At 42.2% G+C, this 19,265-nt stretch overlaps 1 protein-coding gene across 2 annotated transcripts in view; it reads left to right on the top strand.

Moving 5' to 3' along the window:
• FYN (FYN proto-oncogene, Src family tyrosine kinase) overlaps window positions 1-19,265 on the top strand; it is a 143,699-nt gene that overhangs the window by 52,816 nt on the left and 71,618 nt on the right. For both annotated transcript variants that reach the window (XM_075087461.1, XM_075087460.1), the window contains exon 2: window positions 12,466-12,536. The gene's annotated coding sequence lies outside the window, so the exon portion shown is untranslated. The remainder of the gene's footprint in view (window positions 1-12,465; window positions 12,537-19,265) is intronic.

Genomic DNA, 19,265 nt, shown 5'->3' with positions numbered 1-19,265 from the left:
AAAAAAATATCTTGCCTCTTTGTGGCTGTCAGGCGCTCCTCCCTCTTTTTCCATAGGATTGTTGTGGATATGTACTTCCAGGGATTGTACCATCAGCCTGTACCATTCATACACTTTGCAGAGTTCATAATCAAATGCGTTCACGGCTGCAAGTGGCACATGTGCTGCTCTGAATGCTCCTTCTCAGATGTCTCCTGCTTCTGGTAACCCACATTCTGCAGCTGGAGGCTGCGCTCCAGGCGCCGCATGAATGGTGCGTCTTGTGTTTCAGTGAGGCGGAGTGAACTTGATTCTAGGTCAAAATCAAGTGTGACATTTCCTAAATGCGCAAGTCCACACTAGTTACGGCACTAAAAAGCAAAGCCTGTGAGTGCTTTCTGTGTGTTATTTTTCAGTGGTTTACGGTCTATTTTACTGGGGGCAAGGGGGAGGTTGAATGTGCTTTTACAGTCCTGATTACACCTGCAGAAACTGAGAGCGGGGAGAAAATAAACTAGTGCCACCTCATCGCTTAGGGGTGCAAAAGACTTACCCTTACAGTACCAAAAATCCACTTTTCTAGTTCCAGGGTGTGGGTATCTGGTTTATGGCCAGTGGCCTAGATAAGACCTGCCAGCACAGCTCCTCAAATCTGCAGCCCGCTCCTCCCTGCTCCGCTGCTCTTCCCCAAGGTCCTCGCAGGCACAGCAAGAGCAGGCAGTGACCCAGATGTGCTGCTCTGAAAGTGCCATTTGTTTCCAGCAATCAGCGAGCTGGCAGATTTGACACATGGCTACACATGCATCCATCACTGGACCAAAATACACATCCCTGGAATTGTAAGGGGTGTTGTGTGAGCTAAGTGACTGCTGACAGGGCCAGTAGCTGCTCTCACATCCTGTGAGGTGTGCGGCAGTGTGGGTGCGTGGGATGCCAGCCCTCCACGTGTGGAAGGGTTTGTTGAACTGTCAGTGTGGAAGCTGGCTACAACAATGATTTTTAAATATTTTTTTTTGACTGCTTAAACTTTCCAGGGGGTTAAGCAGGCAAGCATTTTGCTGTTATGTGACTTGTTACCTGTCATGCTGTGAAAAAGAAATAAGGGGAAAGGCCCTTTTCCACTTCTGTTTTTGGCAGGGAGTGCGTGCCTGTGTTATCTCTCATATTCTGTTCTTCTAGTTACAACTTCATTTCAGATTCCTTTGCCTAGAGACAGAACTACTACATGTCTATATGTAAATATGTATTTATGTACAAATACGTACATAAAAGTCATCATAGAGTCATAGCTATTTAGATATACATATATATAATACTTAGGACTGAAACATAAAACTAGTCTTCTCCCCTTGTCCAAGCTGTAATCTCAATTAGTCTTTCTTCACTTCTTTGTGGATACCAAGCCATCAAGTCTCATTCAGTATGGCTAAACAGATATCCATTGATACATCCCTTCCTTCCTCTGCCTGCAGCTCTCCCCATTATCTTCCGCCTCTGTTGCCACGGACAACACCAGTGTCCCCCAGTCAGGCCACAATCTGTCCATCTCCCAGTTCCCTCTGTCCTTACGCTGAGAACAGCAGATTCTTCCTGCATACTGTCCCTGAAGAAACACCCTGTACAATCCAGACCACACTGCTGAAATTCACACCTAAGTGCTCGTTTGATGTCTTGAATGAATGCAACATCCTTTTCTCTGGCCTCTTCAAACCATAATTCTCTGTCCAGAATGTCCTTATAACAGGAATTTTTTCAGCTTCCTCATTTTTTAACAGCACAACCTGCCCTATGCGTTCCTTTACTGGACTCTTCTTTGTTCAGCACAAGGTGCCCATCCTCATCACCGAAGCCTCTCACTCCCTCTATACTTTCTGTCAGCCAGTTCCAAGGGGTCTCCTCCAGCCACCCGTGATGCCAGCCTCTCCAGTGTGCATGAGCTGCTTTCTAACAAGCAGTTAGAGATTTTCTGCTGACCTAACCCACCCTGTTAATGCTGGCAGGACTACTTTCTTCTTGCTCTTTAGGACTCCCATTTAAAATACTTTTTTTCTCCCTTCCCTGGGAAGCAGGCAATGCAGACAGGCAGTTCACCACCCATCTTTTGCTTTTGGAGTGTAGCACTTCTCTTTTACAAATAGTAAGCCTTCGTTGGAGGAATTTTAGACCTTATTGAGATTAAGGCCTTAACTAGCATCTCCTGTCATTGCAGGCTTTTAAAAATAGGCTCAACATGCATGGTAATAGCAGTGTCGTAACCATGGCAATGCAAGGAAGGCAGGGATTTCTTATTAGACCAACTGGCGTGGTAGAGGACTGGACCAGGGCAACACAGGGGTGAGGTTTCAGGCTAAGGAAGGGACTTGGAGCCACAAAGCATATCTGTTTTCCCCCACCTGGGTCAGGTGGGCTAATAAAAAGAATAACATAAGTGCAGCTGATCCTGCCTCGAGCAGGGAAGCAGGCTAGATGGTCCTTCAAGGTCCCTTTTAATTCCATGGCTCAGTTTTAATAGGGAGAGCTGACTACTTCTCTGCATGCTGTGCATTCAAGCATATGCTGATCTTCTGCTGATACCAACAGAAGGTCTCTGAATATCAAGAAACCAGAATATCCTCATTAAGGATCTGCTTGGAGGATGTGAGAGTAATATATTGCTCTTTGAGCGGAGGCTGACTTTGTGCAGCAATAAAACATGAATATTAAACAGGAAGCCAATGACACTTCTGAAACATGCCTGAGACAGTAATCCAGATGCTGTTCAGGGATATAGTATAGCCCTTAAGCCTCAGGTCTATGCTATTCTTTTTTTTTTCCCCTTTTTAAACACTGTATCTGCATAGTTGGGGGTGGAGCGGGAGGGCATAGCATGAGAAAACCCAGATTTCTTTAGCCCAGTTTCCTGAGGAAGTGGAGGTTAGGCTGTTAACTTGATGTGTCTGCACACCAGTCCTCCTCTCTGTAACTTTGCAGACTGTCTCCATCCATGAGGGGGCCTCAGGGGCAATATTGGGCTTCCCTGCCCTTTCACCAGTGCGTTAGCTGCTGCAGGGAGACAGGCTGGGTGCAGGGTGGCAGGAGCAGGGTGCCATGGGCCACCCTTGGAGCAGCCAGCCGGCAGATGCAGCAAGGCTTGCCCAGCAAATGTGGCCAGGTACTGGGCACCCTGGGGTGTGGGGGAGCCAGGAAGCCCTGGGGTATAGCCTAGGAGGGACTCACGTTGTAAATTTATCGTCACAAGCCCAAACGAGCTGGAAATCCAGTTTCATTAGTTCCACCGCTCAGGCATTTGCTTAATCTTGAAAAACAAAAGACAAAAAAGTAGGAGGGGGGTTATCCTGAATGGTAATGATATTTTTAAGTCCATAGAATATTTCAGCAAAATAAATGCATTTGTGTGGCTTTTGTATTACAAAGAGGTTTATATTAATGTAGTGCAATCCTGGAATTACATGAACCTTGTGTTTATTCTGGTTCACAATGGGACACTTGCTTTCTAAGCACCTGATGTGTTTAAGGGCAGTGTGAAAGAATAAAGACTTGATCCTGCACTCGGGGCTGAACCATTATGTCACTCCAAAATCTTTTCATTTGTACTTCTAGTGAGTTGTCCTGAGAATTTAATTTCCTGTTTTTTTGTTATGGGAGAATCTTTTTTTGGAAGCCACTAGAGAGCAGGGGTTGTTTTTTTTTTTGAAAGTAAACTGTCAAAATGCAGTGACTTTTTTGGGTGGTTCCTTTTTTTTTTTTTCTTTCCTGGAAATAGAACTCACCAACATGAAATCTCATCATTAAAATACGTAAATAAAAAAATCAATGAAGTAGCGAGACAGCCCTCTCTTTTCATTTTTCCTGACCCTCAGACCATCAGTGATTTTTTTTACCTAGGTTTTGCAGTGATGCTTCTCAGATTTAAAGTTCTTATTTCCTTCTGCTTTGTGTTGTATGACAACTAAGGACCTTACTTATTTGTTTTTAATAGTGAGACAAGTAAAGCAAATAAACCAGAATGTCACGTTTTCTGTTCCTGCATTTCCAGTACTTGTTTATTTTGAAACTTCCAGAAAGAGATAAAAACAGCTTAGAAAAAACGCGTTCCAGAGCAATCCTTTAAAGTGCAACAAAAAAACGTTGCAGATTGGTCCTAAAGGCTGTGCTTCCTTTCTGGGGAGGGAGGGAGGTGGGGAGAGAGGATGTTTTCTTCTTAGCTTCGCTCTCATCATCCGATCTGGGATTTGATAAGCTCCACAAGTCTGAAACTGCTGCCTCCTCCTGTCTTCCCCCTTCCTGCCCCTCAGAAGATTAAAGTGAACATGGCAAAAAGGAAACAGTTTATTTTCAGCTCGCTGTGGTTAATAATTAGTTTACAGTGCATCATTTCCATTGTGTTCTAATCGTGCTGCTATATTATTTTCTTACACTGTTTACTTTTTGCTTCATGGCCTTTCTTTGGTACAGAAATAGGTTTACAAATAGCTCACTCTTGCAAAATTTCAGCTTCTTTTCAACGCTTCTATATTTCACATCAGGAAATGTAGCTTCTGCAAAGACAGGCTTTGCCTTCCCAACCCCGCCAGCCCCCACAGCTCATGGAATGCGATTGCAGACTATGCCGCGCTTTCGTTGCACTCTGACAATTTTGGACTTACAGTAGTTAGGAAAATCAAATGTACAAAATATGGTGTGATTAATCCACTAAAGTATTACATGTGCAAGATATAAACATTATTTGACATATTCAAAATTAGCTAAACCTATGAACTGACTTAACTAGAAGTTGTTCTTAGTAATATACTGTTCCCTTTTCATCCCAAACTTGTCCTAAAAGTATAGGGTATGTGCTGAATTCTTTAAAGCCTGGAAGTAAATTGGCCATGACTTGAGACTGTTTCTTCCCATATGTGTGGGTTTTTTTATGATTTCTTGTGCAATGGGAATGGCTGACATTATGGGTACTATAGTACTGCAAATTTAGCGCATATATATACACTCTATATGTATGTGTTCATTTTCATTGTATGTCATGAGATAATGCCCTTAATTAAAGCCCTGGGCACTGATTAAAGCAGAAAAATATTTATCGCACGAGTCTTTCTTAAGAGGGAGGGGAAAAATTGTTTATAGACAAAATTCTTGAATATATAAAACCTATATTTACATTGCAATGTAATTGTACTTCTAAATGGCCTTTACTGCTTCTGCAGAGGGTTTATAATATTGCTGTTTAGGCAGTTTCTGCTAAAGGTACTTCAGGGTCAATCCTGTATTTTCAGAAGAAAAACATTTTCTTCATTGAGATAAACTGCAAAATCAATTATTTAAAGAAAAAAAAGCTTCTAAAATCTTACATTATGCTTGCTTTTTTTCCTTGCTAGCTTTTTTAACTTTCATAATGATGGGAGTGCTTATTTCTGGCCGCAGAAGCAGTTCACTGGTGCCAGTGGTATATTGGGCAGGTAAGGATGTGCAGGCTGAGGGCAGGGGAGGGGGACGCAGCGCTGCCTCAAGTCACCATGTCCCTGCCTCTCTGGCTGCCCTTGCCCTCCCTCAGCTCCAGGGGTGCCCAGCCACGTTCCTAGGAGAAAAATCAGAGGGTTAGAGAGTGCAAACTATTTTTAGGACTATGGGCTCCATTCGTTTATTTTTTAAAAAATTGTTTGGTGCATAGTACTTCTCATTTTTCTGCGAAGAGAAATGTGAACACTCTTCCCACTATTAATGAATTCATTTTCTACTGTTTTGAGAAATAAAGTATGTTGCTGCAATCACATGCTCTTCATATATGACTAACATTCTCAGTCTAAGTGCATGCTTAGTATTGAGCTTGCTAATAGCTTCCCCTATTGATTGCTCAGCCCTCGTGATTGCTGACGGCCGCCTGACACAGAGGCAGGCAGTTCCAGCAGGACAGCCAAGGTAGGCAGTACACACATGCTGGCTTTTGGCTTACACAAGGATACACGCTTGCTTCTCTCCCTGGTGGCACAGATGGCAAAGGATGCTACAGGCTGTGGGATCTTACCAGACCTATTTCAAAAGGCAAGATTAAGGAATGAGCCATGAATGCGGTCGCATTTTCCTTTCTGTCACTGGTACCCTCACAGTGTCATGCTCCACTTGCTCACCATAACTGCTTGCGGTCCCACCGTGTATTTTGAACACTTATGGCATATTCTGATTTGTTGCATCCGCCTATGCGACCTCTCTGTATGCATCCACACACTCTACCTGTACTGGCACTCTCCACGCTGGAGTGCTTGGTTAGATGGTACCCTGGTGTTTTCAGACCCCAGCTCCTTTTATGCTTTCAGCTCTCTGCAAGTTGAGGCCTGGAAAAATAGCTGTGAATGTAAGGAAGATATAGTTTAGTTTATCCTAAAGTTGAGCTTGAAAGTTGAGAGAAGAAAAAGTTATTAGTATTGCTGATGTTGAGCTGGCAGTATCGAGGGAGTTAGACTGCCTGTGGGAGTGAAGCATCCCAGAGAGGAGAGCAAGCGGCATGCTCCGGCAGGGCTGGAAGCCGCAGGACACACAGGACATGGGGACCAGCTGACAGCAGCACATCTCCTAAAGATAAGTCAATATATCTGATGGGTGAGGAGATTAAAGCGGCATAGAAAAGAAGCAGTTCGGCTTATGATCTTTAACACAGTTTGTGGTTTTGGTTCTCTTCGTAGCTCCATTTATAACAGTAAAAAAAAGTTCAAGCAAAGCCTCTGTATTTTCCTGATGTTTTTCTCCCGTATTTCCTGTTTCATAGGACTTGTTGCTGCTGCAACAGTGACTTTGCATCTGAGTTCATCCTGCTCCAAACGGAAGGGGCAGCAGTTTGAAAGACGTGTTTTTAGACAGCTGCAAGTTTGGCAGCACAAACATTTTTATTTTGAAACTACTTATCTCACTTTGGGACTCCTTTAAGAGAGGGACCTAGTTATCCTTATTTACATCCTGCAACTGCATGAAGCTTTCAAGTAACTGTTTTAAAAATTCAGTGAGTTTCACATGAAAAAATGTAGGGTGCTTGTCCTGTAGCCCCTGTCCTCTTTCCAAGGTTTGGCACTGTTGCATGGGAGGAGCAGCCACCAGAATAGTAGTGTTTATTATTAGTAGTGTCTCCTAATGGTGTTGCTTGGGTTGGTTTTTTTTTTTCACCCGCTGGTGTCCAGGGTTGTGTCTGTCCTTGCTGCAAGAGTTGCTTCCTGTGGGAGCTCCCTCTTTCTGACGCTCAGCGCTCGCACCGCTGTTTATGACTGGGCTTTTTCATATCACGCGCCTCCTGTCTGGGACCCTCACTTAGCAAGAGGTAGTTTCAGAAAAACAGGGAGGCTTCTGTCTCTGTCTAAGAGCAAGCTTATAAGCTTCCCTAAACTTTAAATGTTTCATTGTTGGAAAGCTTTCAGATGTTCACATGATAAGGGGTCTTTATATGTCATCTGGCGTTGCACACTAGAAAATTGCTTTATGTAAGTTAAGATGTGCAGTTCCTTTATAAACTAGCCATATAAAGTCAGCATGCAGCATTGTTTTTCTTCTCGAGTTCAACCTTGCTTTTAGAAGGCTTTTTAAAAATTTTTTGTTTGTTTTTAGTAGGATTAGAAATCTTAAAGCGGTGGGAATAGAAGGAAAATGCTGCACTCTAGGCACAACTGAACGTGCGCGCCTCCCTATATCTGTTTGAACACCAGTGTCAGCAGCCTCCCAGGTAACAGGGTCCTCAGCCTGTCTAAAAAGGGTGACTTAAGACTCTGTTACTGTAGGGCCATAGTAACCTACTACTGAAAAATCCTTTCTGGACTAACTCATGGTCCAAAATCTATGTAATATAATGTGTTGTAAAATAAACATGAATTACATCAGAACATATGAAAAAAAGCAGCTATTGCTCAGCAGACTAATCAACACTTTCTCTACAAAGTGGATCCAGCTCATTTATAGGTTACACATCCTGACCCAGATATGTTCATTTGTAAACTGTTCTCCCACCTGAAAACCTTCTTCTTCCCAATTTTTGCCAAGTAAAATAGCAGCCCAAGAACTAGCGATGCCTGCTTCTACTTGAGGTTTGATAAAACAGCAGCAGAAGCACGTTACTAATAGAAAACTGGCAGATGTTTATCATTATATAGATTTTCTTCTGTGTTTGAGTATAATAAACTGAATTGCATCTACTAGCATTTGAAAAGTGTTTAAGGCTACTTACAGCTTCAGCCAGCCACTTCCTCTAGCTGGGTGAAGCTCACGTGAACTGCAACATGTACCAGACCAGAATCCTCCGTGTAACTGGTTTTATGTCTTTAATTATGTTTTTATCTGTTCAAATGGTGGGTAGCTTGTCACCAAACAATTTTTGCTTTAATGAAAAGTAAACAGGGCTTTGTGGGTTCTTGTCTAGGATTGTTTGTAGTGGACTTGATCCAAAGATCCTTGAAGTTGATGGATGTTAATGGATTTGGGAGTGCAGGCTTGAAAAAAGAGTAGTTACTATGTCTCCTTACAGTGATTTCTCTTTTGCCGTGGTAATAAACTTAATTCTGATCCCAGTATGAACTGACAAAAATGTATTTGGAAGCTGATGAGAAGAATAAGCAGGGGTTGACTCATGAAGCAGGCAACGTCATGAAACTGAGCACGCGAATAATGTGTGGTTATGCTACTCACCACATTCTGTTTCACAAAATACTTTTATCTTTACAATAAGAAAGTAATCTTTACACAAGGCTACATAAAAACACTGCTGGTGTATGTGCAACACCTGGGGGGGAGGGGGGAAGAGAGGTTTTCTGGTAAAAAAATTCCTATTTGTTGAAACTGGTGCTGCTTATAGGAAAAGGCTGTTCCTGGCAGACAATAAGCCTGATTATCGACCAAGACTGGTGGGTTTTTTTTGTCTTTAAAGTTTCACATCAAGTCTCTTTGAGCTTCAGAGCAAGTTTTCATGTCTGTAGGTGTGCTAAGTATTTTACCATGTCTCACTATTTAGGAGGAGATGCTTGGACAGCTTTCATGTGGACACTGCTTCCATACTGGTGGTGACCTGTGTGTCTGAGTTTGGGGTGACCCTGTTGTACATGTTTTGGCCTGGAATGGGTAGCAAGTTGCAGCTATTTACAGGATGCTGATGTTGCTTAAATCTAATACTATTAAACTGATTGTACTCTAAAGCATCCTCATTCTGTATTTGATTTCAGATGGCAAGCAGAAAGGGAGTTCAAAGTGAATTTTTCAGAAAAGCTTTTCATTCTCAACACTTTTCCTTCACCTGCAACTTCCCCTCTGCCTGCCCCACTCTTCCCCTGGCTGGGGTGACAAATGAACTGTTACTATATGCCATTCAACTGGTGCCAGCAGCCTCTTGCATATTAGGTTATATCTTTGTACACTTATGGCCAACTCTTCATAACAGAAGCAAATAAAAACCGTTTGTGGTAAATGCCGTCTGTTAAAAGAACTATTTGAGAGAATAGATTTATCTGGAAAAAAAAGTGCACCTTTCACTGAATAGTCAGATGACTACCTCCAGGTTTTCGTTTTTCCCAAGCACGGAAGCTTGGGAAGGCAAGCTCTCTTCCATTAGTAATTCTGGTCAGACAAACTTTTTGTCACCTCTTCTATTTATTTATACTAATTGCAAAAGAAGCCAAAATTGATGTGCCTCTGAGCCTATAATTGATTTCTTTTGCATTTCCTATGCCGTGTTCTCCAAAGTCAGCAAAGTCTTTCTGAAAAATGCTGGTGAGAATTTGGAGATAAAGAACGCATATCCAAACCCTTCAAGAAAAAGTAATATTCTTCCTACATGTTTGGGTAGAATGAAAATCATTAAGGCTAAAATTGAGTTTTGCACAGACCCAAACTGATTACAAAGAAAGATTGAATAATCTTTGGTTTTCTCTGCAAGCTATGTCCAGCTGTCGCCCCCAGTTATGCAGCACAAACAATGTTCCCTTCCCTTCTCCCTCCCTGCCCTGCTCTACCCCCAAATACCTCATCTCCTTTGTAGCCAGAGAGACAGGGCACATTTTGCATCATCTTCTGAAATCAAGCAAAAAGCACCCCCTGGAAAAGTTTCAAGCTTTCTATGTGCCACCCCCAAAGTTCAAAAGATCTTGCAAGGCTAGAGAACATGGTAAATTGTGTCTCTGCCTCAGATTTAACTAGACACCACTTTACCTAGCCCTCTTGCTAGTTTTTATCATACATGGTCTCAATGGAGGGCTTGGACTAGACTTCTTTAGCATGTTATTAAGGCAGCCGCCTGCAATCCAGTACCATGTTAGTGGAGTTTTACTGTTGGTTGAAACTAGCGCTGCAGCCAAATAAGCGGATCTGCCATTCCCCAAATCCTACATCTGCCTGGCCATCCTCCCTTTTTTCTCTAGTGTCAGCACAGGCTTTCTTCTTTTTCTTCTTCCCCCCCCCTCCCCCCCCCCCCCCCCCGTTTCCTTTGTGAACTAAGCTAAAGAATTCACCCAGCTCATTTTAATCCTGGTTGCTCCCCCAGCCCCATTTGCTGCACGGGAGGGAGGGAGTGCTGCTGGGGCAGCATCCAGAAGCTCCACACCAGTGTTGGCGGGGGGCTCAGCCCCTTTTGGCAGTGGTGCCGGCCCCTGTCTTTCAAGTATTCATGGGACCGGCAGCGTGGAGTACAGAGTTTGCCTTATTTGTCACTTCTCTGGGGAAATTATTTAATAAGTCTCTTGGTGTAGAAGAAAATAATGAGCTAATCCTGAGTCGAGGTGCTATTGGATTGTTTCGGACCTGGCTCGTCTCTTAAGCTCCTAACTTTTCTGCATGCAGATGTTATCCAATTAGTTCGGAGGCAGAAGTAGAGTTTCTAGACTTGATTTTTTCTTTCCAGGCCAAATGCCTGGAAGCTAGGGAGGGAAATGGATGGCACTGGAATAATAACCACCTTCCCTGAGTTTGAGCAAAGCAGTTAAGACCCATGGTTTTTTCAGAGTTTTCACAAATTCTGCCAAGCTGTACATAAGGTGTTGGGGGAGGAGGGGGTGCTGGGTTTTTTTCTTTATTCCTTGATACATCCATGTTTTTTTCTCAACCGTTAAACAAAGAAAGCAAGTAGAGAAGCCAACACTTTGGTTTGTAGTTTTGTGATTAAAAATGTCTGTTCCTAAAGTCTTTCACAACAGCCTTTTCTGATTTGTAATGGTTCTTTTTTATTTTTTTCTTCTCTCCCTGCCCTGAGCTCTCCACCCAAAATGAAATCTCAATCTTATGAGATCAGACGTCTGCTTGATAATCAGGATTTAGAGCAGTGTAATCCAGTTGCCATGTTTTAAGGAAGATGTGTTTGGTTATTCCTTAATAGAAATTTTATTTTCTTAGCTACTTTTCATGTAACGATGACCAGTAAAAGTAATTTGACCTAAGAAGTCACTCCGCCTTCCTTTCCTGTGGAGGCCTACAGCATCCTTCAGGAGATGTGCCAATGCAAAGATCTGCTGCTTCTGCAGCTGAGGCAGGTTTCAGCAATCAGTAATGCAGGGCTCCAAGTCATCTGCGTATAGCTGTAAAGTTACTCATCCAGCAGTAATTTCACAGATGCCTCTCTTGTGGAAAATTCAGCCATGTACTTGGTGGGGAGCGGGAGTTTAAGGCAGTTCAAATTCAGTCTGTCTTCACTGGCATAGACACCTGGGCACTGAAACGTGTGTCCTTCTGTTTGCTGTACAGTTACGGCTCCCCAACCTGAACACCAGTAGAATCATAACTCCTCTATCTTCAGGGAGTTTACAGACTAAGCATTTTAACATCATTGTTAGTCTGTGCTCCGTGAGTTGTTTTTTTTTTTTTTTCAAAGATTTTGCCTCAAGGGAAAATAAGGAGTAGCTGTCATTTGAAATTTACTCAGGGTTGGCAAAATGATGGCATTTGTCACTTCTGCTCTCCATCTTCTTCAGGCTGGCCTTAGTGTGTGTCGAGCTGGATATTGTGTTGACTTACTACTTCTTCTTCTTTGTTCTTCTAGAGAAGGCTGAGTAATTAATATAGTCCAAAAACATAGCGTGGCACAAACCCTTTTTTTTCTCCATGTAGTTTTCAATCAGGGAAGCTGTTGAGGGCCGTACATGCATCATATTTCAGTTTGTTAAAACAAAATCACTGAGAGATACTGGTTGACCAATTCTTTTAGGGCTGGATCTAAAATAATTGGCAGGCTTGCTGTACGCTGCTGCGCATTTCATGTTGTTGACCTCATCTCTCTGAAGTTTGAATAGCTGTCATGTCAGTGACAGTGATGTGTCTAGGCAGTCTGAGGGAGTCCTGCAATTATTTTAATATTTTGCATAATACCGGTGGAATTTAGTCATTAATTGTGAAGGTTCGAATCCAATTATCTCCTTCCTTAAAACAGGAAAAATTGTGGAAGTTCAGTAATAAATGCTAGCAGAGTGAGAAAGAAGTGTAATGTAATTTGTGGTGTTCCAGTCACTAATTTTTTCTTTCCCTTTCTCTCTTATTTTACAGGGCATGTTTTCAAGCCATTTTTGAGGAAATGTGGTGAATGTAAACTTGTTCTGTTTGGGGACAAAATTCTGGTAAGTGGCTTTGTCTTGATCAATTTTGGGTTTCAATGACCATTTCAGAAAGATTGTTTTAGCTTTTTTCAGTTTTAATATTTTTAGCTGACAGGAAATAGAGAGAGATAGTTGATCATGTGTGTTTTTCTTCTTCTGGTATGGAGACTTGCAGTATGAGAAGCATTGACAGAAACAGCATGCTGGGCCTCAAGACGAGGAATGTAGTTTCATTTGCTCCAGTGTCATCTGCTTATTGTGTCTGCAGCTATTATGTTCTACTGAATAATGGTGGAGCTAAAACCTAGAGTAGAAGAAACAAAAAGGCTTAATTTAAAAACAAGGAGAACAAAAAAGCATGCTAGTGGTATAAAAAATCAGGAGCAAAAATAGAGGGAGCATGTGCCTCCCAAAGTGGTGAGGGTGACCAGTCACTCTGAAATCTTTCCATCCCTTCCTAGAACGTCTGACTGGCACACTTTCCGCATGGAGCTAGGATGATTTGCTTACGCCTGAGAGATAAGGAGGTAGTTAATAGTCCTGTGTGCTACACCAGTGTTCCTATGGCTCCTTTCCATCCCACGTGACAAGCTTTGCTGCTTCTCTGGCTGTTCTGTATGCAACACTCCCAGAGGCACCAGCTTCCTACAGACATCTGGTCCTACAGGCACTATGGGAATATGGAGTGTCATGTGCAATGTGTCTGTGCTGCTGAGCTGCACTGCTGTGGGGAGAAGGAGGCAGAGAAGAATGGGAGGTAATTAGTGACATGCCCCAACTGGAGGGAAGTAATCCTGAGAAAACTCTTCCAACCTGAAAAAAAGTAGCGGATCTGGAGCAATTCACAGGCTCATCTTGCTTTTCCCTTTAGGAGACTGTCAATATATACAGTTCTGGCTGGTGTAATCGAAAAAAAAATGCCAGCAGAAGATCGTGTCCCTTCTTTCCCTTGGCCGAGCAGGGTATTGGACTGGTATTTTTTCTAAAGCCAGCAACTGTAGATTGCAGATGAAAACTGGCTTATTCTACACTGGCAGAAGATTTCAGAGTCAGATAGCCTGCAGGGTAGAAAACTGAAAATCAAAGACTGTCTCTGTGAGAACACTTGTTTTCTTCTGCCATTTAAAAAAACCAGATGTTGTTTTTTCATACAGAAAAATGTGGATTAGCTAGCAGATGTTTAAATGTAGATTGTTTAGCCTTCTGCAGAATGTGTAGTGTTAGAGATAAGAAAAGATATGATAACCAAGATCAGAATTTTACAAAGTTGTTGGCCAAACGCACAAGAAGTCCTGTACAACAGGTACCTGGGTAAACCCAACTGTAGTTCATTCTTTCATGTAATTTTCTCTCTACAGTTTGGTTTTTTTGGACAATTGGGCATGTTGTAAGCTTGCACCATACACTGGGAAATACAAACAACAATTACTTCACTAGAATTTAGTTGTAGGGCCAAAGATGAGCCACAGACCAGCAGCATGAGCTCATTAGTCCATGAGATTTTGTGCTGACTTCTGTTAGTGCACAAGAGGACAGGATCTATATCTAGTTTTCCTTTGGTGGTAGTTACAATACTTTGATCCTAAAAGTTGTCTGGTGTCCTTACAGATTGGCTGATCTTTGTTTTGGGTGTGACAAAGCTATGGTGCTCACGTGTGAAGGAGGCATCACTATTTCTGAATTATGACTTGACATGTAATACCAAGGAAGAAAAGTTTATCGGCAGGCCTAGTAGTCAGATTGTTGTGTTTTAATTTCCATGCAAAGATGCATCACCCAAGACCAGCCTAGTCTCTATGGCTGGCCTTAATAAAAGAGCATGGTTCAAGAACTGCAAGAGGAAAGAGCCAGAAGAAACATGTGTTTTAGAATCATAGCATAATCTTGGTTGGAAGAAACTGCCAGATGTCATCTTGTCCAAAGCCCCACTTGAAACAGGTCCTCATTAGGTTGCTCAGGGCCTTGATTCTCAAAATTCAACTGGACGCCAAGGCTGGGAGCTCTAGAGTCTCTGGGCACCTGTTCCCATGTCTGACCACCCTCAGAGTGAAAAAGTGCTTCCGTGTTGCTTCTCAGTTCTTGTTGCTGCTCACTGTCAATCAGCGCGGACTGGGCATCTCTACCTGTGAGAGAGGAGTCTTGGAGAAGACTCCAAAATCAGGGAAGCTGCTTTTTTGTGGCTCCAAGGAAATGTGGTGTCACACAGATGCAGTGAACTTGTTAGTGGGGAGGGGGAACCCACAATCTGGTTCACAGAGGTTCTACTTGGGTGATGTTTCTCAACCTGTAGTTCATGTTCAAACTTGAAGAGCATCGCTGCTTGACAGGAACCTTGAGTTTCTCATCTGTAAGGATCTCTGAAATATCTCTGACCCCACTGTAAGTTTGCCTATGGCATTCCAAATTCCCAAACAGTTTAAAAATACAAAAAATAAAAGACAAGGAAACAGTTTTGCCCAGTCTCTGTCCCTGACCCACTGAATCCAAGAAGAACTGGACATCAACAGAACATTTTGAATTTATGTTGACGTAGCAGCTGAGCTCAGAGGCTCAGCAGTTATTTATTCATCTTATATCAAAGTCCTAGAAAAGGTCACGTAGCCTCCAGATCAAAATTCATAGTGGTTTTAGGAGCCGATTAGAGAAGTGTACTTGAATGCTGGTAGGGAAATCTGGGCTGAATTTAAAATTCCCTCAGCTAAACTGATGGTATCTTTCTGAGCAGTGTGAGAAGAGACCTCTTTTGATGAGCTTTCTGTAAAGCAGCCTTATGGATGTCAGAGCAGATATTTGCGTGGCACTACAGGTTTGACCTGTCTTGCATTGAGCACAGCATTCGTCAGGCAGTCATGGAACAACCATCCCTCCCCATCAAATACTTACATGACTGCAAAGAGTCCCAAGAAGCATGGCTGATGTAGGACAGAAAACCTTGGGGTGATCTCTTTATTATTTTCCCTCATCAGACTGCTCTTTGCCAGTCCAGACTCCCCTTGAAACTCTTGTCTTTTATAAGAGTTTTTGATATTTCTAAGCATGGCTTATGTTGTAGTAAGGTGTTCTGTCCCTGTCCATCTAGACCCTGTAGTTGGTTACAGCCATCAAGATCAGGAGGAGGATCAAGCTGTGAAGTGAACAGAGGGACTGCTGTATTTTAAACCTGACCTGCATCTTCCAGTGCCAGGTGTGCTCATCCTTTTCCTATAGATTCCCTCTTCCCAGGAAATCTGAGCTGTGAATGCTTCAAACACAGGCCTTGAAACTGAATGTATACCCTGGCGTCTGGAAGTCCACTGCTGTTTTCGATCTGAATTTAGGCAGGGGTACCTCCCCAGGTTCAGAGCTTTTGGTTGTTTCAGCTGAAATCTGAGATGCTGTGCTCCTATCTGCACACTTGTTTTTAGATTAGAAGCACTGCACGTCTTAAACAATGGTTTAAGTTATTCCTGGTTGCTTAGCTATATCATGGAAAATTTGGATTTCAGCTGCTAAGACACTCACCTGGTGTTTTGTTTTGTGGTTTTTTTTCGCATTAAGTATAGTCACATTTTAATTCTCTCTTTATTTTAAACAAATAAAAATTTAGCAGGCAGTGCCTGCTTTGATTTTTAGAAATTATATAAAAAGAGATTTTCAGTATCTCCATGCCTATTAAATTTGTTTGCCTTTAGAAAGATTGTGATGCCCTGTGCATTCCTGGGTGTCTGATTTGTACGATACAATTATTTACATCCTTGATGTCTACCAAAGATGCTACTGAATCTCTCTTGGTGATTCTTCTTCTTATGACAGGTTTCTGACATAAAGTATTATAGAGCAACTATGGATTATCTGCAAAGAGCTTGGAATAAGCACCCTGCAAAAATAAGCCGCTGTAACTTTTGCATTAATACCTGTATCTGCCATGCCCACAAGAGGCTTTGCCAGAATCATTAGCTGTTGTCTGTAATTAGAGCTGACCTGGTGCATTTTGGTCCTATTTCTAGTAGCTTTTCATTTTGCAGTCATTAATTTGGACAGTGATGCACCTCATAATGTGCTGCTGTTGTGTATCTTCATTATATCTTCCTATGGGCCGAAAGTTATCATGCATCCTTAGGAAGGAAAGTGTGTGGAAGTGCTTGAGCATTTCAGAATATCTTGGGGTTTACCAAGATTTGCTATGCTATGCTTGTAATTCCTTTAATTTTAGTATTTTTCTTTTCTTCAAGTCTAGTCTGTGCAAAAGATGTGTATGTTGGTGCTGCTGAGTGTGGTAAATGTTAAATGTCTGTAAGATTTCTAAGGAATGGGGCTTGATCCCTGCCCAGAACTGGATGTCTCCAGTCAAGACCAGGTTGGATTTAGCCTGCTCTCTTAAGAGATGTGAAGCATTGTTATACTTCTGTTCAATTTATTAAATCAGATAGCCCTACACAGAGAGGTTATGTTTCAGTCTCCTGCAGAAGAGATCTCTGTGTCTCAGTCTGTCATTTTCCAAAGTGTTTTCCTACATCTCACTGATAATCCTTTTAGCTTAGCTTTTATTTTTTTTTTCTGGGTTGGTATTTTTTGTTTGGTTTTTTTTTTGTTTCATTTTGTTTTGTTTTCCCCTGAAATTTAGGTGATCCAATTGTTGGAATGGCTCAGCAAAAGAGAGCTGGTCTGTGAGTCATCCACCTGGATGCCCCTCTTGCTGTAGCCACTGGAGAAGAAATAGGGAAGAACAGTTAAGAAAGCAGATGCAGCAGAGCACTACATGCAGCCGTACCTCCCAGCTTTCTTAGCTGGCTCAATGGCAGAGGTGTTTGCAGTGGTTCATTGTTACAGCAGCTTGAAGATCCATGATAGGGTTTTGCAAGTGGAAAATCGGTTGGGGTTTTTTTGCATCTAGATAACAAGCTCTCCAAGTGCTCTGCTGAAAGAAAAGCATTAAATTTGAAAATTCAGATGTTGCTTTAGGGAGTGTTACATCAACTTTGCTCTTTTCTTCTATGTGTGCATCAGGGTATTTTTGTCACTGTGTAGTTGATGCAAAAGCTCCTGTTCCATCACACTGGCATGTTCTCATACCTTCTGTTCCCCTCCTCCCCTCTAGAGGACTGAATAGAAACGTGTATGTGATACACTGCAGGGGCCACTACCATCCAACCATTATGACTTCAGATTTAGATATGAAACAGCCTTGGACTTCATTTCACATCCAGCTCTGGTTATTTAATATTAAAATATAAGTGCAGCTTTGATCAGGCAGGTCCCACCCAGCTGGTACCGGGATCCTAGGGCGTTGTAGGTGGAATCTCCAGGAAATTTAGTTGCTAGGAAGCATCACCTCCATAGTGAGCTCATGGAAATGGAGCTTTATTTTTACAGAGGTTAATAATTTAGTCATGTTTGGGAGTTTTCTGCAGAGATCAAATTACGAAGACTTTGCCTTGACACCTTGCAAGTTTATGGTCCAAATCACAAAACCTCTTGAGCTGTTCAAGGGGTGACCAGAAGCTTTTAACATGGACAAATAGCTTGTTTCCCATGCTTTGTTTCAGAATTAGCTTGAAAAATTTTGGCTGAAGTCATGCCAAAAATCCAAACCAGCAACAAAGCAAGGAAAAAAAAAATCTCCCAGCAAACATCCAGCATGGAGCAAACTGCCAAACTTGGGACTGTTTGTGCCAAGTTTATAATCAGGCAGCAACAGGGTCTTAGTGGGTAATGCTCCCAACCCGCAGCTAATGAGCCCCGCAGCTCAGCGCATGAGGAACGCCTTAGAGAAAGGCAGGGCTCTTACCCGGTGCCTGGTTTGCGTGATGCACTGTGTGTAAGACACAAATCATATCTGAGATTAAAAGGAACAGAGAACATGATTTCTGGGCATTGGATAAGGCTGTTTCTGTGGATAAGACTCTTACTAAATGAATACATGTTGTAGTGATAAATACATCTATAGGTAGAGTTTAAGGTGTGTGGATGGATGTAGATTTTCCTGACCTGAACGTGCTGTATTTTGTAGTACAGCCACAGTGCTGCTTTACTTCTAGAGAGTTACTTTTATGAAATACTGGGGGAGGGGAGCAGTTAATGTAATTCTTTCTGCATTAATTCTGCCTCATCAATACTTCATGGATTTAATAGATTTTAGAGCGACAGTCATTTGGGAGATTATTTTATCAGCCAAGCACAGTGGAGGTTGCTGAAACTAAATGGAGAACAGAATGTGTGTGTGTGTGATATAGGATGCTGCGGGGTCAAGAAGATTTAATTATTATGGGATTTGTTTAGGAGATTTCTCTGTGCCTTTTGTGAAATTTTATGTTGGGCACTAAATACTTTGCATATAGGCAAGTTACCTCTTCAGTAAGAGTTTGGTGTAGATCTCTAGGCACAGGTGTCTGTTTCTACCTCATAGCATAAGCACACTGCTCTAGTTCTTCATCTGTCATTACATCTCCCCCTCACTTAAATGCTCATCTGGCATGAACATAATGGAACTGCATATAAAGGAGCATGAAGAGGAGAGATCTCATTGCAGATTACCAAAGCTGAATATTTTTGGACATTGAGTTATTTATATTAATCAGTTTGCTAAACGCAAAGATAAAAGGAACCCTGGGAAGCAATCCAGAAAAACTAAGAGGAGAAACTAAAGAAGATAGTGTGAGGATCATGCATTAGTGCATGTTTTGAGAGTGCCTGCAGTGCTGTGTTACAATACCCATTTCAAAATAACACTGAAGATGGGTGGATCTTGAAGGCCAGCGCTCAGTGTGGGGG

The sequence above is a fragment of the Phalacrocorax aristotelis genome, chromosome 3 (assembly GCF_949628215.1).
Source record: "Phalacrocorax aristotelis chromosome 3, bGulAri2.1, whole genome shotgun sequence".
Taxonomy (NCBI): domain Eukaryota; kingdom Metazoa; phylum Chordata; class Aves; order Suliformes; family Phalacrocoracidae; genus Phalacrocorax; species Phalacrocorax aristotelis.
This window is presented reverse-complemented; position numbering and strand designations above follow the sequence as displayed.